The sequence below is a fragment of the Pantherophis guttatus genome, chromosome 4, assembly GCF_059756535.1.
Source record: "Pantherophis guttatus breed Tessera chromosome 4, ASM5975653v1, whole genome shotgun sequence".
Classification (NCBI taxonomy): domain Eukaryota; kingdom Metazoa; phylum Chordata; class Lepidosauria; order Squamata; family Colubridae; genus Pantherophis; species Pantherophis guttatus.
This window is the reverse complement of record NC_142066.1, coordinates 139,934,132-139,961,395: the sequence shown is the minus strand read 5'-3', so window position 1 is coordinate 139,961,395 and position 27,264 is coordinate 139,934,132. Positions and strand designations below refer to the sequence as shown.

The 27,264-nt window shown below is 37.4% G+C and overlaps 1 protein-coding gene across 50 annotated transcripts in view; it reads right to left on the bottom strand.

The window, feature by feature from the left end:
* The window catches only part of SVIL (supervillin), a 173,912-nt gene that overhangs the window by 88,423 nt on the left and 58,225 nt on the right, over positions 1 to 27,264 (bottom strand). The gene's annotated exons all lie outside the window — the stretch shown is intronic.

The following is a 27,264-nucleotide window of genomic DNA, read 5'->3' as shown; positions in this document are numbered from 1 at the left end:
AGCCAATTCTTAGACAACCCTAGCCCCAAGCAGGCCAAATCTTAGTAATGTTGTATAGAGATTGTGCATAGCCCAGGACTGGAGCTGCAAGGCTATTACGTTCCTGGGAGTACAGTAAATGCATAGTAATAGGCTGGAAAACTGGAACAGCTCAAAACAGTAATCATATTTCAAGCCAAAAATTAAGCACCTGAATGGTAAAACAAACTGGATAATCATGATTGGAATGATAATATCACAGATTTTCCAAAGTGTTAGTTAATTGGGTGTTTCTATTCCAGATTTTTTAAAAATTCTTTTCCTAAGAAAAATGAAAAATCCTATAAATTTGTATGCAACTTAACTGTGAATATGAATGCACAAACACACACACGTCTTTGGGTCAATGTTGACTTCTGGCAACTGCAAGGACTAGTCCTGGCAATTTTCTTGGCAAGATTTTGGAACTTCATCAATTGTCCCATAGTGATAACTTAAACAGAAAATTTTAACAACCAATTACTCCACTCTTTGGAAAGATTTATGCTGGTATTCATATTCATTATGCCAAAGATATGTCTCTCTAGAGAACATGCTACTAACAAAATATTTTAAAAGTTTAAATTTATGAGCATCCAAATAAAGCAACCCATGATTGAAAGTATAGGATAAGAGCTAGACAAAACGAAGGACTTCTAAGAGCCATCCATCTGCAAAATATTTTAAATTCCAGATACATGGCATTAAGAATGCAGCTGCAAAAATTGGAGGGCAAAATTAATCTGATTTGTGACTTTATTTCAACCATAATTTTATAATCTGCTTTTAAGCAGTTAAGTCTTACATTGTCTTTAAAAAAAGAAAAAAGAAATATGGTTTCTTCTCAAGACAAGTGAATGTTTTATGTATTTTACATTTAAGATTTGACTCAAATTCAGATACATTATTTCATGAAATATGGCTCTCCTTGCAGCAATTGAAAAGCAGAAGACATGTGTATCTCATTCCCATCATCTTGAATTAATTTTTCAGGAGACAGACCCTCAAAACCACAAGAAATTAAGCACAGGGTTCCAAGTATTTAGGCCAGACTCATCCTGGTCCTTTGAGATATATCAAGAGCACAACTCCCAGGTCAGAATTTTCCATTTTCCATTTGAAGTAAAAAAGTGGTTCACATTCCCAAATAAACTGGGGAACAAGTTCAACTACTTAAATAGTTCAAAAAATTGGTTGTAGGCTTTTTCTTTTATTTAAACTGTTCCATAGCAAGCTTTAATTGGTTGATTATAGAGAGAAGCTGAAGCATAAAGGCAGATTCTAGCCTAAAAATCTGGTATGCATCAAAATCTTACATGTAGTTCTTCCTCCAACAATCCCACTGAACTATAATTAAAACCACAGATAATAATTGTAATAACTAGGCTAGATACTGAATACAACTATTGTTTTCTTTTTAAACTGATGCTACTACAAAAGGCACCATTTTGAATTCTTTTCCTATTCATTGCCTTTTCTATAGATCACGATATCAAACTTTCGGCGTCATGTTGCCGTCACATGACATTTTTTCCCTTCACGGAATATTGGGGTGGGCATGGCCTGCATGTGACGCATTTGGCCCATGAACTGCCAGTTTGACACCCCTGCTATAGATCAAGACAAAAAATAAAGAACACCCAGTGTCTTATTTATGGAACTACATCCCATATGCAATATATTTCATACGTAGCCACCATTTCATAGAAAGATTCTGCAATGGTTGAGAAATGTTTCCTATCTTCAAATGGAAGACAATTAAAAATATGTTCTGTAACAATATTAGGGAAGGGTAAATTCCTAGTGGAAGAAAGGAAGTAGATGATTTTAAGTTTTCTAATTTGGGGCTTAATTTAACCCCACCTCTGCTGTGTAAAGATGAAGGACCAAAGATAAAGATGTACCTAGGGTTCTTGCAAAAAAAAGTAGCACATATAGAATTTCTGGGTTGTAGCTGGTGCAAAATTCATGGTACTACTAAAGGATCTCTTGTAGATGATATAGATGATAGATAGCTAGATAGCTAGATAGCTAGCTAGCTAGCTAGATAGATAGATAGATAGATAGATGGATGATAGACAGACTGACTGATATTCATTAGTGCCATTTTGCCACAAGCAAGTTTTTAATTGTATAGACAAGGTTTCTATGGAAACTAAATGGCTGAGATTGATGGGTTCTGCAGTCCATTACATATGAAGGACATAAATTATTTCACATCTTCTAAAATAGTTACCTCCCACTGTGTGGAGAATTGTTCTTCAGGTCAGTAGCTATATTTGCTTAATGAACTCATGCTAACGATTCCTCTTGTATTCTAGAAATACTTGGTTCACTCATATTGACATAGAGCCTCGTGCTTTACCAGTGAACCCAGTACCGAGGCACTGGTGCCAGTTTTTCCATAGTGGTCTTCCAAGTGACAAACCTGGATGATATAAATACTCAGAGATCCAAAGCTACATAAATGGTGATATCCCCCTTCCCTTCAGATGAATTAACTTAAATTGCTTTTCAATTTGATAGTTGTTTTTTTAGACGATAAGATAGGTTGAAGTATGAGGAAATATTTCAAACAGCTCACTGTAATGCAATTATTAGGCAAGCATATAAAAAGTTTTATGCATATAGATGTCAAACCTATTTCTCTGATGCAGACATATAAATCATGATCCAATTCCACCTGGGAATGCAAATCTTAAGGCAGCTAGCAAAATTCTTCTACTCACATAGAATGGATTCACGCACATACCAAAGAGCAAAGCTTATTTATACAATGACACATAAGCATGGCAAAGGCAGGGCATGCCAGTTCTAATACATCACAGAATATCACAGCTGATTTTTTTTTCCTTTTAAACTAGAGCACCTGACTTTTCTTGGGGGATTAAGCATGCAACCATCAGCATAAGATGTAGAAATTAGGGCATAATGTCACTACAGAAAAGAAGAGTGAGGAGAGAAGAGACTAACAGCAACAATGGGTTCTACTAGTATCAGCCAATAGCCTTTGCAAGAGTTGAAATTTAACTAATTGTTACTCCTACCAGGTATGAATACAAAGGATAATTAATAGAAATCAAGGCCATTTGAAAGCTACAAAAGGAGAAAATCAAGTAGTGCTTCTGAAAATGAACAGTAGTAATACCGTAACAGCCTGATTCTTAAGAAGGACCCAATAGATGGTGAAAAATGCCAAATACAGTTGTGGAAGGACTGTGTGACCAATCAACGTAATACATTAAGCTTGTATACTATCTGACTCAACAACACAAAATGATTTGTAGGGCAAGAAGAAGTGAATTTTCTTCTTAGTGCACTTAATACAGAGATTTTCAAAAATATCTCAATCAAAGTGAAGCTGCACTTAACAACTGAAGAATTTAAGAGTCATTCTACTTGACATCAGTAAAGTTTGAGTTATATACTTCAAGTTGCTATAGCATGCAGTAGCATGTAAGAACTAATCTACACTGACTTCATTTTAGATTGAAGCATCCTAAAACAGGTATCTCAGCTACTGGTGTGCCCCACCCTACAAAGAGAGCCTGGTCTGATGTAGTCATTGCCTTCAGCTGGTCTTTAGTATCAGCATTTTCTTTCTCTCCTCTACCAGAGTTAAGGGAGCAAGTGCCAAAGGAAAAATACACACATTTCATTTTCCTAAATGAAGGACACAGGAACATCTTCAGATAGTGCCTCCTAGTCATTTTGGAGAAGCATGTTACCAGATTACAAACCCCAACACACAAACTGGCACTCCCCAAAATAAACTATGAATTATTTAAAACACATAACAAAATAGGGCTTGCATGAGTACAGGTAATCCTCAACTTGCGACCACAATTTAGCCCAAAATTTATGTTGCTAAATGAAAAATGTGTAAAGTGAGTTTTGTCCCATTTTACGACTTTTCTGCTGCACTTGTTAAGTGAATCATTGAAGCTGTTAAGTAACCATGTTACTTAGTAACATGGTTGTTAAGTGAATCTGACTTCCCCCTTGACTTTGCTTCTCAGAAAGCTGCAAAAGGTGATCACATGACCCAGGTATCCTGCAACTATCATAAATATGAACCAGTTGTCAAACATCTGAATGTAAATCATGTGACCATGGGGATGCTGCAACAATCATAAGTGTGAAAAATGTTCATAAGTCACATTTTAAATGCTGTTGTAACTTTGAATGTCACTAACTGAACTGTTGTAAGTCGAGGATCACGTGAAGGAAAAGATAAATGCTTCAAAAGAGAAAGTATGAACATATCAACAATTCTAAGATGACAATTAGACATCCAAAAAGCTAAGAAGGTAACTGAGTAAAACTTGATTTGAGAAGATACAACTCAAACTTTAATGGCACTATAGTCCCCACACCTAGAAATCTATGCCAGTTATATTCCTTTCTTCATCCTAGAAGATTTCACCCTAAACTGGGAGTTGAGATGAGATTCTCCTTCTGTTTCTTGGCCATTATTCCTGGGGAAAAGTCAAAACAATATTTTTTTCCAGCAAACTCATTTATAGAGGACTTGTCCTGGGTTGCTGAATTGGCCAACTGACTCCAATAGGTAAGTTTACTATAGGTGATAATAAATGGTCTACAGGTCAGTTATGAGTTGTTCTGATCTGTCAGAATGTCCACAAGCTTATGTTGCTGCAATTGCCCATCATATACATAAAGATGGACAAAAGATCCATCTAGCCCATGTTAATAATAATTAACATGTCCAGTTACATGCTTTCTAGAGACTCACAATAATGTTTGGAAGATGCAACAGCTTTTCATACTTTTCCTTTTCCCGAATTAGATTCACATGCATTCTGACAAACAAGTCTTACTCATTTTGCATGGGCTGGCTGGCTGGTAATCAGCAAATGTTGGATATTTTTCAACCCCAATCCCAAGTGGTAACTGTGGTGGGTCATACCACAACTAAAGTATTCAATCAAATGTGGAAAAGGGAGGAATTCACTTAAAATATAACACATATTTGGATGTGTAAATGTATAATGAAGAATTTTTTTCCTTGTTTCACTCCTCAAAAGATGATGTTTTCCTACTGGATATTATTCATGTAAGTTTCATTCTGGTATAAAGTTTCTTGACATGAGATCATTTCTCCAGTGGGAAATATGTTTAATAGATTTTATTTTCCTTCACTCAGGTCTATTGCTAGGCAATAATTCAAGACTGCCTTAGAGAATGTTGAAAGTTTGGGCACATCCATTTACAGCTAGAATTTGGTATTACTTTAAACCAGGAGTTTCCAAACTTGCTCACTGGAGAATTTTGGTTTAGACCCCTGCTGTAAACCATATTTGGCTCCATTGAACCAATTTCAAATAGACGACTTCAAATACTACTTCAAATAGACGACAAGGTATTCCCCCACTCCCTGCCCCCAAATAACCACTGAGGAAACAACAAAAAAGCATAAACATGATAATAATAAAAAATAAACAGAATAAATGATTTCCACATTCACTTCTTTCACTAACATTTCAACGTTAAATATCCCAGTGGTTTTTCTCTGCCAAAGGAGCATTTTAAACACGAATTTTAAAAGGTTTGTAATCCATACTGAAGTTTCATTTTACCAGCTATGATTTCTTTTTATGATTTATTTTTGGCCAATGACAAAGCCAAGAAGGTGGCTTCATTCTGGCAGTTTAGAGTTTGAGTTATACATGGAAGAAAATCTTACCAGCTATGAAATTATTTCCAGTATTGCATTTGTTTTTAAGAACAAAATACACATGTGTGCATATGTATACACAGAGAAACATATGAATGACATCTGACTCAGCAGAGGTCTTAGCCTATGTAAAGTGTAATGTTGAGAATTCAGCGTATATTATACCTTGAATCCAGTTAATTCTGGATTCAGTATCAAAAAGCAATTATGATATTAATGTATTACACGTTGGGCCTGAGGAATTATTCATTTGACAAACCACTAAGGATATGTATGGTTTTTTAATTGAAACAACGAATTGATTTTTTTTTTGAAAAAGAAGAAAACTAATGGTTTCTTTCAATACTGAGTGAAGAATCAAAGCTGCTGCATTTTTATCCTAGTCTTCCATCTAAAGATAATTCTACATTCATCTCCTTATAGTAATGTAGAAATATAGCAAACCTTTGTACTGATTGACATCTTAAGAACTTTCATTTGCTATAATAGGAATTTCCTGATCCCAGGAATTTCCTGATCCCAGGAAATAGGTTTCTTTGGATAGAGAGAAAGTAAAAGGAGGGAGGGCATAATTTAGTTATAGAACATGTGCTTTGTGCAAAAACCTCTATTCTGTGTTTGCTAGAGGAATTGGGAAAAATTCTTGCTGGAAATCCTGGAGAGATACTGTTAAGACACCTCATACAAGAGTAAGCTATCAAGAGCTGGCAGAAGGCAACATGTTAAGGACCCTACAATGTCCTTAGGTATTACTTGCATATAAGGGAAGTAACATAAAAGTCAAATTGTAATGATTTATATTATTTAAGAGCAATTTCTGCCTATAATTCTGCCTTGTACAGAGCGGAAGCTCTATATTAAGAATTCTATTGCATATGAGTGCCAGTGTATTAGTGTGAGCCATTGGACACTCTTGCAAACAGCATAAATAGAACAATTTGGTTTATAGTAATTTAAACCCTGGGCATCCTCTAAAACTTAGACAAATCACGTCATATTGCCTTCTCACCAATAGTTTTGTGTTATTTTTGCCTAGTCTTGTACTTATGCAATCCTGCATTCTTGGGTCGTTTTTTTGTGTTGCTTTTGAACCTACTTTATTTTATTATTTATTTTATTTTATTATCAGAGTTTATTAAATGATCACAGCCTAAAAGCCTGTTTTCCATATTCGTTTCCACACATCTACTATTGTCAAGTTCCAATTATTAAATTTATCATGAGCTAAATTTTTTACTCTAAATCAGTATTTATAAATTAGCAAAGAGAATAAAATAAATCCATCCATATTGTTAGCAAAACTAGTACAGTAATGGAAAACTGCATATAATATAGGCTTTTCTAGTTCAAGGTACAGTGAAAGAAAAGGCATCTGACTGTTCTATTCCTTCCTGAATTCATGAGCTATTTGGATGAATCTTTTCACTACAGTTTATAATGCACAGAGTGTAAATTCCATATTCAATGAAAATGCAAATGGAAACAAATCTCAGCACCATGATTGTCTTTCGACTGGGCTACATCCCTTAGGGGTTGGTCTGTATATATCTCCCTCTCCCTCTCTCTCTCAGAAGGATGTTCGGCTTGCCATATAGTCAATTCTGTCCTCAGACATAATCCCCAGCTGCTTACCTAATAAGGCAATGTATGAGCTGACTGGCTGGCTTATAGGTCATGCAATGTTTACCTCACAAGAAACTGACATCCTACCTTTTGGCAGGCAGAGGGTGCTCAGCTATCCATTCTCAACGGTCACAGACAATTTTCTGTCAAGTCACAGAAAATTTTCAGATTAACAATGTGAGCTGGCAGTCACGGGGAAAGATGCAACTGTGCAATAATATTGGGAAACAACATAATTGTTTAAGAGGATGAAACAGGATTGCAAATACATTAATGACCAAAGGAGAATAAATTCTCCTCAGAAGAGTTATTTTCTCTCCTCTTTTTTCCAACAGTGCAGTGATTTAAAAAGTGCAAGGTATTTATTTAGAAATGGATCCAATGGTTGCATTTGTGTGTATATGTACAAATTAAAACTGAAATATATCAAGGGCGAAATTAACATGGAAGTGATCTTGAAATAGCATTGATGCTGCATCTGCTATGAAAACTGTCCCAAAATCTTATGACCAACAGCAGGAAAGCCTTTAAAGGGTTTCTAGTTTGCTTTAGTAGGCTTTTTACAAAACATTTTATGAGATGAATGTAATATGGAATAAATCTATAAGGAATATTGTTAAGAATGTAGTCATTTTCAAAACTTTTTTAGCAGGACTATTTACTTTAACTTCCTCTTTTATTGAAAAATCATCTGGATAAGGTGTTACAAAAGCCTTTATCTTTACCTATGGGGACCAAGGAAACAGAAGAATCACATTTACTGTAGAAAGATAAGTTTGTTAAAATATCCACTCTTTCCACTCTAACTCAACTCTGATCTCGTCTCCTCTAGATTCAATCCATGGCCTTTCAGATAAAGACCTATATTCTGCCATTAACTTACCTAGAATATGACTGTTCCCAAAGACACTTTAATTCTGCCAGCTGTCGTCATCCCAAAAACTACTAATGTCCATCTGCAAGATCAGCAGTGAGAACACTCAATATATTTAGGATGGAGTAATGGCAAAAGCAGTTTGGCTTTCTATATTTGTCAGCAGTACATCCTCCTGCAATTGTTAAAGAATAGGACCAGATTTTGTTTTTCAGCACTGATCCTTACAATATGCTTCTTTCTTCTTTGGAAACTCAGACTTGTTCATTACGATTGTTGGGTGGTGATAGGAGGAAATTTAATACAGTGATCTTTGACTTAACTATTAATTCAATGACTGTTTAAAGTTACAATGGCACTGAAAAAGGTGACTTACAGCTGTTCTTCACACTTATGCCCATCGCAGCATCCCCATAGTTATGGGATCAAGATTTAGGCGCTTAGCAATCAGCATGTATTTATATCATGCTGATTATACAGCAGTCAGCATGCAGCATCTCAGAGTCATGTGATGGCCATGGGTGACCTTCCCAGCTTCTGATAACCGAAGTCAATAGAGGAAAGTGGATTCGCCTAACACTTTACAAAGGTAGTGATTCACTTTAAAATAGTGGCAAAAAGGTCATAAAATTGGGCACAACGCACTTAACAACTGACTTAGCAACGGAAAGTATGTTCCCCATTGTGGTTGTTAGCTGTAACCAATTCTACTCTGTTCCGCTGCCATCAGCAGCATGATGGCAAATCACCTAACTATTCAAACCCTGTCCTTTTAATACTTATATGAAACTCAAATATAATTTAAAAAAATTTCTATATGTTTCTTTTAAACAAAAATATTTTCACCTGGTTTCGATCAGGCTCCTCCTTACAGTATAAATGCAAGAGTTCACACAATGAGACAGTCTGAGATAATACATGTAGGGATAGTGATTAAAGAGACTGAATATATCTAAAAAGTCTTCATAACTTTACAAAGATGAATAGCTACAAAAAAGTATTTGCTGATAGAGACAATAATTCCCATTCTAATGATTGCTTTTTTAAATTATTAGCTGGAAACATTTTTTTTTTGGGCACAAACCACCACCACAGTTCTGAACACAGTACATGAGTTATGTGTATGAAGAATATACAGGTTCAATGGAGTAAGGAATCCAGCAGCAACTATTGTGGTAGCATTGGCCACAACCACAAAGATCCAGAATGCATTGTCTCAGACATGCACAACAAACAACAGAACACAGGGTAATTTCCAATTCATTGCAACATCTTAGCAGCCAGAGAACAGTAAGGCTAAAAACAAGGTAAGGGATCATGTCAGACACATCACCTGATTATGGTACTAGAATAGATACTGATGTTATTTGAGTAACCACAGCCAGTCTTTGACATTAACCTGGTAGAGATAAAATATATCTCAAAGTGATAGAAACACATATAGGTAATCCTTGATTTATGACCATAATTAAGCCTAGAAATTACGATCATAGGTCTTGATACCCATAAAACAAGCCATTACATGACCAGACCTGATTTTGCAATCCTTTTTGTAGTGGTTGTTAAGTCAACATTGTGTTTGTAAAATGAATGTGTGGTTATTAAGCCAATGTTATGGTCATTAAGCAAAACCATTATTTGCTGGATTGTTTTTCTAGAAACTGGAAGTAAAAACATTGTAAATTGTGGTCACATGTGGGCCAGCTGCCCCAAATACAGTCATGTGACCATGGGCAGGGTACAAACATAATAACTTTGGAACTGCAGCTCCTGAGTAGCTTTTCTTTATGAGCCGTGGTAGCACAATGGTTAGAGTACAGTCCTGCAGGCTACTTCTGCTGACTGCCATCTGCCTGCAATTTGGCAGTTCAAATCTCACCAGGCTCAAGGTTGACTCAGCCTTCCATCCTCCCTAGGTGGGTAAAATGGGGACCCAAATTGTTGGGGGAAATATGCTGACTCTGTAAACCACTTAGAGAGGGGCTGTAAAGCACTGTGAAGCGGTATATAAGTTAGGGCAGTGGTCCCCAACCTTTTTATCGCCGCGGCCCGCTGAGCGCGCGCAGGGGTGGGGGCACGGCCCAGGAGCTTTTGCGCACGGCCCATTGCGCACGACCCAGGAGCCTTTGCGCTGCAGCGTTCATGTCCCCCGGCCGCTGCGCGGCCCGGTGCCAGGTACTCCACGGCCCGGCACCAGTCCGCGGACCGGGGGTTGGGGACCACTGAGTTAGGGGATCCATTGTAACTTCAAATGGTCACAAAGCCTTTTAAGTACACTTAGTACAGGGCAAAATATAAGGCCGTTTTGCACATGAGAAATATACCAATATGATTTCAGTTTAAGAAATTAACTATGTGTGAAAGTGCATGGAACAATAAAACTGATTGAGGTAGAATGATCTCATCAGAATAATTTTATTAGACAGATGTTCAATTTCTTTCTCATCTTCGGACAATAAAGCCATATTTAAATGATTTACTATTGTGCAAACAATCCCTTTAGGATTTCATTTTTCTGCCAAAATCCATTTCAATTAGTCGTGATTTATCAAGGGAATATAGTAATAAACTCTTGCATGGGACTCATGAGAACATAATATTCCAAGACTTTCATGTAACATATGTCTGTCCCAACTGTTTACTCCTCACAGTTCTAAGAATTGGGAAGGAATTCTGAGTCACCTAAATCCCTACTTCCAACTTAACTATGCAAGAGGGATAGAAACTGTTAAACCCTAAAGCACATTGCATTTTTGCTCCAAACAATTATTCAGAGTATACATGAAACATGCTTAAAGGCATTACATTCTTGCATCTGCTTTGCCTCAGTAATCAGTAACTCATCTAAATTAGGTATTAACTTGTTTCCTTTATGACATATTAATGTATTGAAATATAGCACATGTTTTTTTACTAGCCCAAAAGCAAGGGAGCTTCTATGCAGCACTCTCTCTCCCAAATTTATGTTGGTTGAAAGGATTTAAGAACTTTCCTTCAGCCCACTTACCACCTGAATTTATTTCTCAACTTTATCAGTTTTAAAATTTGTGGATTTTAATTCCCAGAATTCTCCAGTCAGCATGATCTGGCCAAAGGACAATAACAGAGTGTTTGGAATGATAATATATCTAATAATTCTAAATAAGTAACAGGAGAAACATATCTTTTTATTTCTAGCTTTTTATTTTCCAGGAAGGATTTTGCCAAACTCTCATTTGCTTTTAAATCAAGGTTCTGCATATTTTCACCACTACAATGTTACCAAAGTTTTGCTTTAAATTCCCAGTTTTCTGAGTAATTTTAATGATTGTAATTTGGTAATGATGTTACCAAAGTTTTGCTTTAAATCCCAGCTTTCTAAGTAAAGTCTGTTTACGAATCAGAAAATGTCAACTGAAAAATTATTTTTTCTATTGCATCCATATTCAATCAGATCTTCCACTTTTAAGCCTATTAATAAAATAAATCAATTGTTTTAAGTTCATAAACTTCCTGAAATTAAGTTGCCTTATCAAAAAGAAATTCAACCCATCAGATCACACAGCCAATTTAGTGACTTTCAGATATAATGGACTACAAACCAAGTATTATCACTGAATACTAAGAGGAAATTCTGGGTATTAAACCAAAACATTTGAAAGATACTAACTTGAAGAATGCTGAACTATACTAGTTAACATCAGGCCTTCAAAACCTCAGTTCAAAGTGTTCCTTCATTCAGTAGGCATTTACTGAAAGCCAGTTATGAGAAAATATTGTCGTTTATTAAATTCAGAAGCCACCCAAGTCTATCATGACTCTGGGCAGGACACAATACAGGACAGTTTAAAGCAATGCAGTATAAAATAAAATAATGGGTGGTGGATTCCTTACAGGATAAGAGGCCTATTGGAGGTTGTGCTATGTATAAAATAACATAGCACAACCTCCAATAGGCCTCTTGTCCTGTAAGGAATCCACCACCCATTCAATCTCAAAGCCTCAGGGAAGAGCAAGGTTTCAAAAGCTTGTCTAAACAAAGCCAGGGTGGGAACTGTACAAATCTTAGGCAGGATGTTGTTCTAGAGGGCAGGTGCTATTACAAAGAAGATGCACTTCTTTACCCCCTTAGACGATACTGTTTAATTAATGGGACCCAGAGCATGCCAACTCTGTCCAGTCACGTGGGATGGGCACAAACTAGAGAAGGCAGATGTTGCATCAGGCTATGAAAGTAATCCTCAATTTATAACCAGAATTTCTGTTGCTAAGCAAGGTGGTTGTTAAGTGAGTCAAGGCTGACTTTATGACCTTTTTTGCCCTCACAGTTAAGTGAATTAACAACACAGGGGTCCCCAACCTGTGGGCCACAGCTCAATACTGGGCCGTAGCCTATTTAATTTAATTTAATTTAGTTTAATATTTGAATTTATTTACTGCCCTTCTCCTGAAGGACTCAGGGCAGTGAACAGCCAGAAGTAAAAAACATCAAATACAAAATTTAAAAACAATTTAAAAATAAATTAAGCATTTTGGCCCGACAGTTAAAATCCCCCATTAAAAATCCAAATTAAAATACACAATTGGAGAAATTAGGCCAGCCCAACTTGATGAAATAAAAAGGTTTTGAGGGCCCGACGGAAAGTACGTAAGTCCGGAATCATCTGTATCTCCGGGGGGAGCTCGTTCCAGAGGGCAGGTGCTCCCACAGAGAAAGCTCTCCCCCTGGGGGCCGCCAGTCAGCATTGTTTGGCCGACGGCACCCGGACAAGCCCCTCTGTGGGAGCGTACTGGCCGGTGGGAGGCTCTCGGTGGCAGAAAGCTGTCCCGTAAATATCCAGGCCCTAAGCCATGGAGCGCTCTAAAGGTGGTCACCAACATCTTGAATCACACCCGGAGGACCACCAGGAGCCAGTGCAGGTCAAGCAGGAGAGGTGTTACATGGGAGCGCCATGACGCTCCCATAATCACCTGCGCGGCCGCATTCTGGACCAATTGGAGCCTCCGGGTGCTCTTCAAGGGGAGCCCCATGTAGAGAACATTGCACTAGTCCAGGCGGGACTACTGGGGGAAGTATGATCCTGTTCCAATATAACAATGCAACATTTTCGATCAGGAGATTCAAATGTTTATTTGATCATGTCAGAGGCTGAGCTGAGTATTTCCTCCCCATCCATAGCCCCTGGGATAAGATCTTGACAGCAACTGACTTGGTTACTTTTAAAGAAAATGCTGCTGCGCTTCAAACCCATGTTTGCTTCTGACATTGGGCTAGGTTTCCTTTTTGTTTTTCTCTTGTAATATTCAGAAAAATGTGTATGCACACGATATTAATCTTACTAATAAGGTGCAAACACTATGTGGCTCAAATCTCAGAGAGGTATGGGCCGGTTCTCATATATAATTGAAAATGTATCATAGAAGATAATAAATCTTATTTATTTAGAAATGTTCAGGGCACAGTTTTCTAATAAGTGGCTTCCACAGATGCAGAAATATAGTTACTAATAATAATATATATTGTTTATTTAAAGGATACTCTTAAAAACAGTATTAAAAATCTAACAGCAGAAATATGTAATGTATCAGCATTATACTACTGAAATCAATTAAACTATTATTTACATTACATTATTTCAACATTATTTCAATCAAAACAATCCATTGCCTTTAAGTGGAATGTCCTACAAACTATTTAGAAGCCTAAACTAATGGAATATAAACATTTCTGTTGGGAAAGATTTTCAAAATTGGTGACCATCACTGAAAACCAGTCATATGCATATTCAAATAATCTGATCCTGAAGGATACTAATTGGAAATATTGACCATCAGTGCATATGGGTAGAGTATATTTTGATAATCCTATCTATATTAACATGAGTCTATGTTCATCCAGATATTGTTACCAATAAAAACAGTATTCTGCAAAGCTACACATTAGATCACATGTTAGGGAGTAGAATGAAACTATTTCCCATCCTTCATTTCTGACAAAACAATTCAATATACCTAAAAAATAATTTTGTTCATATTTTCTATTATGTAACTTTTAGTCTCTTTGAATACTAAATTCAATTGAATGTTCTTTATTTTTCTTAAATACAAGGAAACCATTATATGGGGTAAGTAGCCTTCGTGATCGTTTTTTCCCCCCATAATCTTATTAAGAACCTCTGTTTTAAATGAACCTTCAAATCCTGAAACTTCAATATTTTACTGTCACTTGTGACTTCTCCCAAAATTCTACAGATGGTCCAATTCCTACAGAGTATTCTGCAAACTGGACTTCATTTTGGACAATCTTTCTTATCATAAGAATGTACCTCTAGCGTGCAAACACTGAACATGTCATTCCAAAGATGGTTTCTCAACAGAGTCATTTCTAGGGTACCAAATAGAGGTCTGCAATTTATTTTCCCCGCTATAGTTGAAGAAAACATATTTAAAAACATCAGTATTCCAAACTTTAGTAGTTTACAACAACTAGAGAAGAATACAGAGAGCAAGCCCATAATTAATAAGCCCATAAATAATCCTCTTTCTCCTTAAGGGACTAGATTTGCTGGGTTTCAATTGTGCTTTTATCCGAAAAAAGAGCAATCAGGATGCGGAATTGTTTTCATATATAGTATTTGGTGCTATACAGGCAAGCAAAGAAATGAGTCTTTCAGCTGGCACTAACAGTACACTCATATGCTGCTTATCATTTTAAAAGTAAATGTAATTTTATAAAATACCATCTATCCATAAAATGAATAGTACAAAAATTGAGCAAACACTTAAAGTGGACCCAATGGATTTGATTTTTGACTGATTCACTGACTTCAACTTATCTCCTCTAGATATAACTCTTAATAAAAACAATTGCCTCTATGAAATATTCAAAATTGGACTTCATCTTGGTTTCAAATGGTAATTAAAATAAGTTAAAGGACAATTAGACTTTTGTGATGTCTAATGTTTTAATGTAACATTAAAAATCTCTAATTTAACTGAACTGATCTCCCAAGCCAAGCATTATGAAGTGTGGCTAATCTTTGGATGGGAGACAACTAGGAAACGTGAGAATATAGAGTTAAAAGGAGGAGGGGGGAATCCAGGAGAAAGCAATACAAGACCACATAAAAAGATGCATGTAGTCTTGAGAAGTTTGCTTTTCATTTTTCCAAGAACTGTTTTCTCAATATAATACATTATCTACTTTTATTTAAAGATCTTTGTGACCCATTTGATATGATATGCATATCTGGAATACGTATATATATGTGTGTGTGTTTCTTGAATTCCAAGTCATATTCCAAATTTAAGAAAATTGCAGATCTCACTCTCCAATTATGTGAATTGGTTCACAGACAGATTTAGAGGGTTCCAAAGTATGATGAAAATATTCTTGAGAATTCGACCAGAAGTGTCATGGCGAGACAATTGGGGAATTACTGGGCTCTAATGAGCTCCGCGAAAACCCTGACTGACGAACCGCTGCTGAGGGGTCTTCAGACCAGAACCGTCCTGTAGGAACGGGGAAGAAGGAGATGCACTTGGAAGACCAAGAGTAACAGGCAAGTTCCTCGAAGCTCAGAGGAATCTCTCTCCGATTTGGGGGCGGCAGCCATTGCGGCTGTCAAGAAGCTGGGGCAACCGGACTAAGTATTGAGCAGGAGCGGTGAATGTAACGGAGTTTTTGAAGCCGGGTGAGTGACAGCCAACCTACAGGCGAAATAACAAAAATAATTTTTTTTTTAACCTGAAACCCCCAGCGTAAGAACAGTGGCTAACGGGCATGGGGGGGGGAGAAAAAGAGGATGCAAGCAGAATTTAAAGGGACAAAAACCTGAAAAGAAAATTGACTTTTGAATAAAATTATCTGGAAAATTTTCAGAATTAGAAGAAGTAACCCCAACTTTGATTAAAGGATTGGAAAGAAAATAAATAGATCCTTTCTTTTTGAAAGCTAAGAAAAATAAAAGATAATTGGATATTAAGCCCTACAACAGAAGTGCTGTATACCTACAGATAAAATAAAGGAGGGGAAAAAAAGAGCGAAAAATATTTGTTTAATTTAGACTGGACTATAAAATTGATTTGGTATTTTCAAAGTTAAAAAGAAGAAAAAAGAAATTAGATTGTGAATGAGGACTGTTACAAAATGGACATGTTGTTAAACAATTAAGAGAATTATGGATTGTAGAGAGACATCTTCAGGAGAAAAAAGAGCACTACATTTTAGAATCTTTATTTTGGAAAATTTTGAACTGCATCAGTGATAATAGTCGTGAAAACTTTTGGGGAGGATTGCTTTGCCTGCAAGCGGCTTGACTTTAGAAAAAAAAAAGGAAACAACAGAACTTTTTAAAACTGAAACAATATTAACACAGAAAGAACAAAATGACGTAGGAAATTAGAGAAATTATGGAAATGATGTACTCGTCGTGGAAAACAGAAATAAGAAGAATAATTACAATGTTACATGGAGAATCGAAACTTGAGGACCCAAAAATTGAGATAGAGCATGCTCAAGCTAACAAGGAAACAAAGACAGAGAAGCAAGACACAGAGACTGAATATAAAGAAGATAAAGACAATGAGGTTAATTTGGGAAAAATAATTGAATATGTAAATAGTAATAATAAAAAGGAGGTTTTTAGAGATTACATTGGGATTAACAATGGAAAAAAACAGAAAGGGCAAAAAGGGACAAAGAAGGAATGAAGGGTGGCCTAGAAAGAATATAAAAAACTTAAATGATTACACTGAGATTAACAGTGAAAAGTAAAAAAAGAGAGGAAAAGGATGGAAAACAACAGGAAATGCAGGGCAAAATAGAAGAGTCCAGATTTGTGAAATACAGAATGATTACACTGGAATAAACAGTGGGATAAATAGCGGGGAGAGAAGAAGAAGAAAAAGGAGAAAGAAAAAGGCAAAAATAAAAATGGGAAGGGAGAAAAAGAAATGAAAGAGAAAGATGTTATATATATTTAGAATTGAAATATGAATAGTAGTAAGAAACAAATGGGAAACCATATGATTGTAAAAATGAAATGATTAATAATTGGAATATTTGTTTTAGTATCTGAAATCTAGATAATGACAAGTTTTTCTTTTTCTTTTGAATTTTTGTACAAATGAATAAGTTGTGATTTGGAGGATTATATGGGCAAAACTATTTGGTTTATTGGGAAAGTTTAATGAGTAACATAGGAGGGGAAATTATTTGGTTTATTACTATTGGTAAATATAACTAATTGACTTGTAAGAATTTGGACTGCATAGAAATAATTGGAAGATTTATGTTCATACTGATTAATATATAAAAAAAGATAGTTATATAATTAACTGATTTATACTAAAATGTTGGATTTATATTAAACAATTGTAATGTTACATAACCAACCAATGTGAGGATAGATATAAAAATAGATGACAATGGGAAGGGATATTTATTTATTTCATTTTTATTTTATTTTATTTCTATACCGCCCTTCTCCTGCAGGACTCAGGGCGGTGTACAGCCGAGATAAAACATAGCATATAAAATTTAAAAACAGTTTAAAAAACAATTAAATAATTTTGGCCCAAAATTTAAAACAACCCAATTAAAGCCGAATTCAATTAAAACTGAGAGGATGGGATCAAGCCAGCCCGCTAGATGGAATAAGTGTGTTTTCAGGGCCCGACGAAAAGTCCGGAGGTCTGATATTGTGCGTATCTCAGGGGGTAGGTCATTCCAGAGGGCAGGTGCTGCCACAGAGAAGGCTCTCCCCCTGGGGGTCGCCAGCCGGCACTGTCTGGCCAACAGCACCCTGAGAAGGCCCTCTCTGTGCGAGCGAACCGGTCGGTGGGAGGCTATTGGCAGCAGAAGGCGGTCTCGCAGATACCCCGGCCCTAAGCGATGGAGCACTTTAAAGGTGGTCACCAACACCTTGAAGCACACCTGGAAGACCACAGGAAGCCAGTGCAGCTCGCGCAGGTGAGGTGTCATATGTGAGTGCCCCGTCGCTCCCATAATCCCCCGCATGGCCGCATTCTGGACTAACTGCAGCCTCCGGGTGCACCCCAAGGGGAGCCCCATGTAGAAAGCATTGCATAGTCCAGGCGGGAAGTGACGAGTGCTTGAGTGAGTGTGCGTAGGGAATCCCGATCCAGAAAGGGGTGCAACTGGCGTATCAGGCGAACCTGATAAAAAGCCCCCCTGGTCACGGCCGTCATATGCTCTTCTAAAGGCAGCTGTGCACCCAGGGGATGCCTAAGTTGCGAGCCCTCTCTGTGGGGGCCAGTGATTCGCTCCCAATAGCCAGCGATGGCGCCAGCTGGCTATATCAGGACGCTGGAAGCCACAGCCACTCGGTCTTGGAAGGGTTGAGTCGGAGCCTGTTTCTCCCCATCCAGGCCCGCACAGCCTCCAGGCACTGGGACATCACTTCAAGGGCATTGTTGGGGTGGCCTTGGGTGGAGATGTACAGCTGAGTGTCGTCAGCGTACTGATGGAACTCCACACCAAAGCCACGGATGATCTCACCCAGCGGCTTTACATAAATGTTGAACAGAAGGGGCGAGAGGACCGACCCTTGTGGCACCCCACAAGCAAGGCGCCTCGGGGTTGACTGCTGCCCCTGTCAACACAGATTGTGACCAGTCAGAGAGGTAGGAGGAGAACCACCGCAGAACGGTGCCCCCCACCCCCAGCCCCTTCAACCGGTGCAACATGATACCATGGTCGATGGTATCAAAAGCCGCTGAGAGATCTAACAGGACCAGGATAGAGGAACAACCCCTGTCTCGAGCCCTCCAGAGATCATCCACCAACGCGACCAATGCCGTTTCCGTGCTGTGCCCAGGCTGGAAGCCGGACTGGAGCGGGTCTAGATAGACAGCTTCATCCAGGTACTGGGGAAGCTGCCGCGCCACCACACTCTCAACAACCTTCGCAACGAAGTGAAGGTTGGAGACTGAACGATAGTTAGCCAAAACAGCCGGATCCAGAGAGGGCTTCTTGAGGAGGGGCCTCACCACCGCTTCTTTCAAAGTGGCCGGTAGGACCCCCCCCCCACTCAGAGAAGCGTTAACAATCCTCTGGAGCCAGCCTCGTGTAACCTCCTGGGAAGCCAGTACCAACCAGGAGGGACACGGGTTCAATAAACATGTGGTCACGTTCAGCCATCCCAGGATCCTGTCCATGTCCTCGGGTGCCACAGGATCAAACTCGTCCCAGATAACACTCTCAAGACCTGCCTCAGTCATCCCGTCAGGACTTACCCAGTCAGAGACCAGGCCTTCCTGAATCTGAGCGATCTTGTCATACAGATATTGCACAAAATCCTCAGCTCGACCCTGCAAGGGATCATCCTGCGCTTCCAATGGAGGAGGGAGCGGGTCACCCTAAACAAGGCGGCTGGGCGATTATCTGATGATGTGATAAGAGCGGCAAAATAGCTGGATTTCGCCGCTTTTATCGCCACTAGGTAGGTCTTAATATGAGATCTCACCAGTGTTCAGTCGGATTCGGAGCGGCTGGTCCTCCAACTACTCTCCAGGCGTCTTTTCCGGTGCTTCATCTCCCTCAGCTCCTCGGAGAACCAAGGAGCTAGGTGAGTTTGGTGCCGGGTCAGAGGCCGCAAAGGCACGATGCAGTCCAAAGCCCTGGCAGCCGCACTATCCCAAGCAGCCACCAGGTCTTCAGCTGAGTCATGAGCCAGAGTCTCAGGAAATGGCCCAAGCTCCATCTGGAACCTATCAGGATCCATCAGGCGCCTGGGGCGGAAACACCTGGTCGGTCCCGCCTCCCTGTAGCGGGGTGCAGCAGTTAGAAAGTCCAGTCGAAGGAGCGAGTGGTCAGACCATGAAAGGGTTCGATGACTATATCCCCTGTATCAAGGCCACTCGACCACTGACCAGAGACAAAGTCCAGAGTGTGAGTAGGGTCATGAATTAATTGAGTATAATATAGATAGAAGGGAAAAATTGAATTTGATTAGGATTAAGATTAGAGATGAGAATGAAGGGTATTATTGGTTTTTTTTAAAAAAAAAATAGATAAGGAATATCTATGGCCAAAAGGAAATATAGAAATTGTAAATTTAATTGAAATGACTAAATATTGTTTAAATTTGTAAACCGGCCAAATACTGTGTTCAAAGAAAATACATTGTATGTTTGTATGTGTGTTTGTCTAAAAAAATTTTAAAAAAAATTTTATAAAAAAAAAAAAGAAAATATTCTTTAAAAATTGGATCAAAGAAATGTCTCTTCCAGCCCTATTCTACAGGATGCCTAAAATTAAAACTTGGAATGCTTCAAATGAATAAAACATCTGGATTTCAAATATTGTGAATTGTTTTTAAGTTTGCTTGAGTTTTTTTCTCCAAACCACAATGTCACTTTTATTATTTTCTTGTTTCTTTCCTGCCAGGATTACAGAAGCCTTTCATTTCTGTTTATAAAATGCTTCTTAAATTACAAGAACACAGGACTGTCATTTTCATAAATTCCTTCCACATCCACAGCCAATGATTGTCTCACTCTGCTTCAAAAGGTAATTTATGCCAGATGTAAAAGATGTAATCTGAAATTAGACAATATGAATTGCTAACGCAAGACAATGTTCTCATTTTTAACATGCTATTTTAAACCAGAAGCAAAATTATTATATACTCCAAACTTTCAACAAATTTGCAGGTACATATTTGATCGATCATAATCACACTTGCTAGTAGAATCATTTAAACACAGGACAGAAAACGTTTTCCAATTCCTATGTAATCCTACCAGCTATAACAAGCCTCTCCTCTTTCAAATCCCAAGCAATTGATAGAAAGAAAAATTTTCTGATTAAGTTTGCAAGCCACAAATAAAATGTTCTTATTCTCTCATTTATTGAAAGTGCTTAGAAATAATTTAATTGTACCTAAAAATTATCAAAAAAACTTCAGATTTTGGCTTGGATGGGAAAAGAGTACTTACCAAACTAATAGGATAGAAATCAAACAAGTTTGAAATTGTTGGATAACTTGCTTTGAGTAAAGAGTTATTTTGAATTTGTTGAATGGATAGTTATGAAATTCTAAAGACTTATTAATCTGTTATGGTTACTCTGACCAAAAAGTAATACATTGGAAAGTCGTTCTTCATTTTTGGATTATTCTCCCAATATTTCATCACTTTATTATTTATTTATTTACTTACTTAATTTAATTTTTACACCACCATACTCTCAATATGAACTCTGAGCAGTTCTCAAGAAAATATGAAAATTATAAAATGATTTTAAAAAAATAAAGTAGTACTACAAGAAGAAACACAAAATAAAGATGGCAGCAACGAAACACATATCCATTCCTTGGAAGGGGCTATACCCATCCTCGTCAAAAGTTGGGTCAAAAGCTCTCCAAATGTGGAGGCTCCTAGGGTGGGAGAACTTGATTCCAATGGAAAGCATGCCTTTAGAATCCTAATAAACAGTACTGTTGAATCAAAAGGAGTGTGTCAATTATGTTGAATCGAATTGGCCAGGTTGATACTATCTGATAATATACTCGACACGCAACTCTTTGGCAAGTGTATGTCCTCTTGATGCTATTAGCCATTCTGGCAGATATCTGGGAGGTGTTGTGTTTTAGGAGGCATCAGATTGGGAACAGTTTCCCACAACTTTTTAAAGTGAGAGACAATTCATTGGTTTAACCCAAACAAGAACCATCCAATTGTCCCCCCCCCCCCATTGTCTTTGAATTTTCAAACTTCAGCTGAACTTTGAAATTATGCCCAATTTAAATGGTAGATATGGTACGAAGTACAAATCATTACAGTCCCCATCTATTATGACTAGCATGCACTCATAACAATATCCTTCAGTGAGCAAGACCAATGTTGACTTGGAAGACTGGTCACCTAAACTTTTTCAAGAGAGGATGTAGGTTACAGCCTACAGGCTACATGTCCTCAGGTGGTCACTACCACTGCACAGACAGAGTCAAGTCACATATGATCCAGGTAGTTGTCACAACCTTCACTTTCAAAAGAACTAAGAGGTAAAGTATCCTTACATTATTTTACATGTGAAGGGCTCATCTTCACATGTTTACCATGTGAGAAAATGTCTAAAAGAATCACAAGGCTCTCAGCAATTTTAAAATTCAAGTGTATCCTACTGGGATGAAAAATGCTTATGTTTATTTATAATTTTTCATTTTACAGTACCCTATAAAGAGAATACTTAATATGAGTTTGTTGGTAGAATAATTCCAGCTGCAGCTCACTGGCAAAGTAGGTTTTTAAAAAAAAACAACTCTCATTTTTATGCATTTCTCTTGATGATTGCAAATTTAATTTAGTTTTATAATCTGCAATTAGACAGTAACTAGCCCTTCCCTCCAGGTCACTTGCACAAATTTAAAATTAGTAACTGAACTGAAATATGAGTCTTAAAAATATCCTGCTTAATCCCCTTCTAGATGACAGGATGCTTAATGTGGTAATATGTCTAATGTCTCTCCCCATTCTGTCCCCTTTTCTTTCCTTTTTTCACTTTCTTCCAGGTTTTCAAATTTCAGTCTACAACAGCATTTTGGGGGCTGTTCTCCCCAGCCACTTCGCATGGAAGATTTAATCTACCATCAACCAATTCTTTTCATTAAACTAGATATGCCCAATCCCTGTAATTGTTTCGTATGTCATACGGCTAAAAAGTATGCCAGGAACTGGCCCATTTGCAGAAGCTATTTAAGTCTCTGACACATTATTCTGCGAAGTTCAGTAGATCATAACATTTTAGAAACACCACAGATATGTTTAACACCATAGTTGAATACTTCAGGAAGCAATCATATCATTTCAACTTTCAAAAAAACTCATGCATTCATCAGCTGCTCTACTTTCTAAACTGATTTATTTTCTTTAATAGTACCCATGATATCATTGTTAAGATCTGTATGCTCTTAACATGGATCCCAAGAAATTTCCCCATCATATCATACAATAAAAAAGTTTGCAATAGACAACAATGTATATTGTTTTTTAACTTTGAATGTGGTCTACAGAAGTAGAATAGTGTGCATCATACCACACATCTTTTAATCAGCCCAATCTGGGCTCTTTAGTAAATCTCAGATTTAATTAGAATTTAAAACTATCACAAAGATAGAAAGCTGCCAAGCCTTTTGAATATTTATTTTATTTATTTTATTGGTTCGTTTTATATGCAGCCCCCGTCTCCGGAGACTCAGGGCAGCTTACACTGCGTTAAGCAATAGCCTTCATACTTTTGTATATACCTGCTTAGTAGGGCTTTCGGGAGGCCCCTAAGCGGTGTTCTTTTTTATACAAAATCAGCTTATTGCCCCCACAATCCGGGTCCTCTCCGGAGACTCGGGGGAGTTTACAATGCGTTAAGCAATAGCCTTCATACTTTTGTATATACCTGCTTAGTAGGGCTATCGGGCCCCCACAAGCGGTGTTTTTTTTATACAAAGTCAGTTTACCACAATCCTAAATGCTATTTAACAGCACTTTAATCCGCTGCACCACCAAGGCTCCTATGAAGCCTTGTAGCAAAACTATATGAAGTTTGTAGCAAAATTATTCAAGTCTGTGGTTTGCTTCAGCTACGGCAATGGAAAATTTTCCTGCCATATAGCTTTCAAATTCAACGTATGACTTAAGCTATGACTCAGCTGTCTGCCTGATGCCACTATTTTATGAACTATGTAATGTTTCTATCCTAAATACTTTCTCACTGTGGGTTTTCCCACTTTGATTAAACACTTTATTACTATATTTTTCTTCAGGGCTATGTTCACAAGTTGTTTTTCTTTGATTTCCAATCCATTAGTGAGACAGGTTTAAATTGTCCTTTAAATGTACATGTATTAAGGTAATATTTTCCTCTTTATGCCAACATCACTGAATAACAAATTCAAATTATACTTTCCAACCCATTACCCTGGAGAGGAATTCAGGTGGGAGTGGATAGCAGGCAGGGAAGGAGTAGCACTCATTTGGCTATTTCAGATTGATGACAGCACAGCCTCTCCTCTCTTGTCCCTAGCAACCTCACCTACAACCAAACCAGTGTTTTGTCTCTCTAAGAACCTGGACAAGGCAGTACTACACTGGTCATATATCAGACTTTATACCTCTGGCTCAGTGGTTAAAGACCTTGAGCTTGTCAGCTGGAAAATTGATAGCTTGGTTCAAGACCTGAGCGCCAAACGATGGAGTTAACTGCCTCAGCTCCTGTCCACCTAGCAGTTTGAAAGCATGCAAATGCGAGTAGATAAGTAGGTATCACTTTTGGTGGGAAGGTAACAGCATTCCATGTGCCTTGGCATATAGTTATGCTGGCCACATGACCACAAGAGTGTCTTCGGACAATGCTGACTCCCTTGGCTAAGAAATGGAGATAAGCACCACCCTTAGAATCAGACATGGCTGGACAAGGGAAACTTTTATCTTTGTTTTTATCTCCATTTACACAAGTTTGAAATACAAAACTGTGCCATGATCATTCTTGCTCCTCAATTCTCTTCCAAACTGAACACAGAGGAATCTGGAAAGTGGCACTTTTGCCTATTAAAAAAAAAGGAAAAGAGGAGGAAAGAAATCTTAAATAAGAGTATTGTTGTGACTCAGCTCCGTTCTGACTCTGATCTGGGTTGTTTAGTTGAGCTTAGTTTACGAGGGTGTGTGGTGTAGGCAGGAGGGCACAGGAAAGGGTCTAGAGAACAGTTGCGTCTTGAAGTCTGACCCACTCTATTTTTATTAGAGTAGTGCAAAACATGGCAGACGATTTTCCCACAAGCTGGCACAACCAAAGAAATCTTTGCTTGCTGCATATCAACAGGCGAATTTAGAATACTTGGCAGCAAGTCAGAACACACACAATCTGAGCAAGATTGGATTCAGTGAGAGGGCCAGCAAATTTCATGCCAGTACTGTTTTCTGCATATATATGAATGGTAAATAACTCCTGAATTTTAGTTTCAAATTGCATTACTATACAATACAATGAATATGAATATTGCAACTGGGATATAAGCATTGCTAATATTCCAAACTTCTGCAATACAGTTAATGCTTTTATTGTTAATAATTATGAGCAGAATATTGATGATACAGTTAATCTGTGGTTATACTTTTATATTTTAACTAGAATGAATTTTTTTCATTTTGCAGATACAAGCATGGTTTAGTTTCTTTTTACAACTTTCAAATGTAGGCAATTATTTTAATTTTTTAAACTTACCTACTAGTTCAGGTCAAAGGAAGAAATTATACCCTTCAGTCTGACAAGAGGGTAGATTCATTGAAAGAAATGAAATGTAGAAACTTAGTGCTAGGTTTCTTCATTGCCAACAACATTTCTGGAGGATGAGAGGTCAGTGATCCCACTACAGTGACACATTATCAAAGCTTTATCTCCATAATTAATAAATAGCAACTAGTCATTTTGTACATATAACATTAACAAAATAAGCAAGCATTAACAGCACATTAGAAAAAAAGTGAAATAAACGCTTATGCTCTTTAGTTCCAGTTTCAGGAGGATAATCCCTCTCAGCAAAACTAAATAAATCATAAAATTGGTAGATCAGAAGGATCATGCTATGCAAGAATTTAAATGTGTTGACCTCTTTTAAAGTTTTGATGCATGTTTTGTAATTATGGAACAACAGCAAACACCTATTTTATAAACTATGGCTCAAATATTTAATGACAAACATATCTTGGATGCAGAATAATCCATGATGTTGATTTAGAAATATGTTTAGAAAGACCTTCTAAACTTCCAAAATGGGTCCATCTTCAGTTCTTAAAATTCTTCAGTCAACACAGCCAAGTAACCTATATAATGTGCTTATTAAATCACTGATCATGAAACATTATCCATTCTCCAGTATCAAACCGAAGTAGACATTCCCACTGTAATTCATCACATGTGAAAAACAGGTGAGCAAATATTTGCTGGCCAAATTCTGGTGGGAGAACCAGTAAATCAGCTTAGTTCTCAGCAATACTAGCTTCTAGCAGCCAAGGCTCACTTAGATTGCCTTTCCAATCAGGTATTGCAGAACATAGTAATATTCCTTGTTTAGTTTATTATTATATATTATAACTTGCCTATCTGGAATCCTAACCTTGATGAAAAGGATAGGGCTCCTGTAGAAGAAGGAATGGCAGAATTTGGGAGTAGAATTAAAAGAAGGCTCAGTTTAGAATCCCTACGTAGTCAACAAGCAAACGAAGTCCAAGTCCCCTTGAGTGCTAATGATTTTTATCTAAGCAAGTGCTGACAACAGGTAGTCCTTGAGTTTCAACAGTTCATTTAGTGACCGTTCAAAGTTAAACATCATTGAAAAAAGTGATTTATGACCATTTTTCACCAGGGTGGATAAAAATCAATGATTTTTAAAAAAAAAAATCAAAAAAATCAGATTTTTTTTTATTTAAATCGGATTTTTTTGATTTTTATCGAATTTATTTTAATAAAAAACTTTTGGGGTAAAAATCTATCGTAAGATAGTTTTCTATTTAAGATACATAAATAATTTAGTTTATTCAGCATGAAATGGAGCTTAGTTATGTAGCATGAGGCTGTATATTCTGCAACACTGGGACTATCGGTGAGTCAACAGTGGGTCAAAGGAGTAGCAGAGATGACAGTTGCTCTTTAAAAATTATGATTTAAATCAAGTTGATTTAAATCAAGCCTTTTTACTAGTGATTTAAATCATGATTTAAATTGTGATTTAAATCAACTCGATTTAAATCAAATCCACTCTGTTTTTCACACTTAAAACCATTCTGGCATTCCCATGGTTACATGATCAAGATTCAGACGCTTGGCAACTGACTCATATTTAGGACGGTTGCAGTGTCCCAGAGTCATGTGATCAGCTTTTGCACATGTCTGACAAGCAAAGTCAATGGGGAAACCAGATTCACTTAATAACCCTGTTACTAATTAACAACTTCAGTGATTCACTTAACAACTGTCTCACTTGGCAACAGAAAGTTTGGGGTCAATTGAGCTCGTAAATCGAGGATTACCTGTATTAGTTGAGAAGATTCTTGT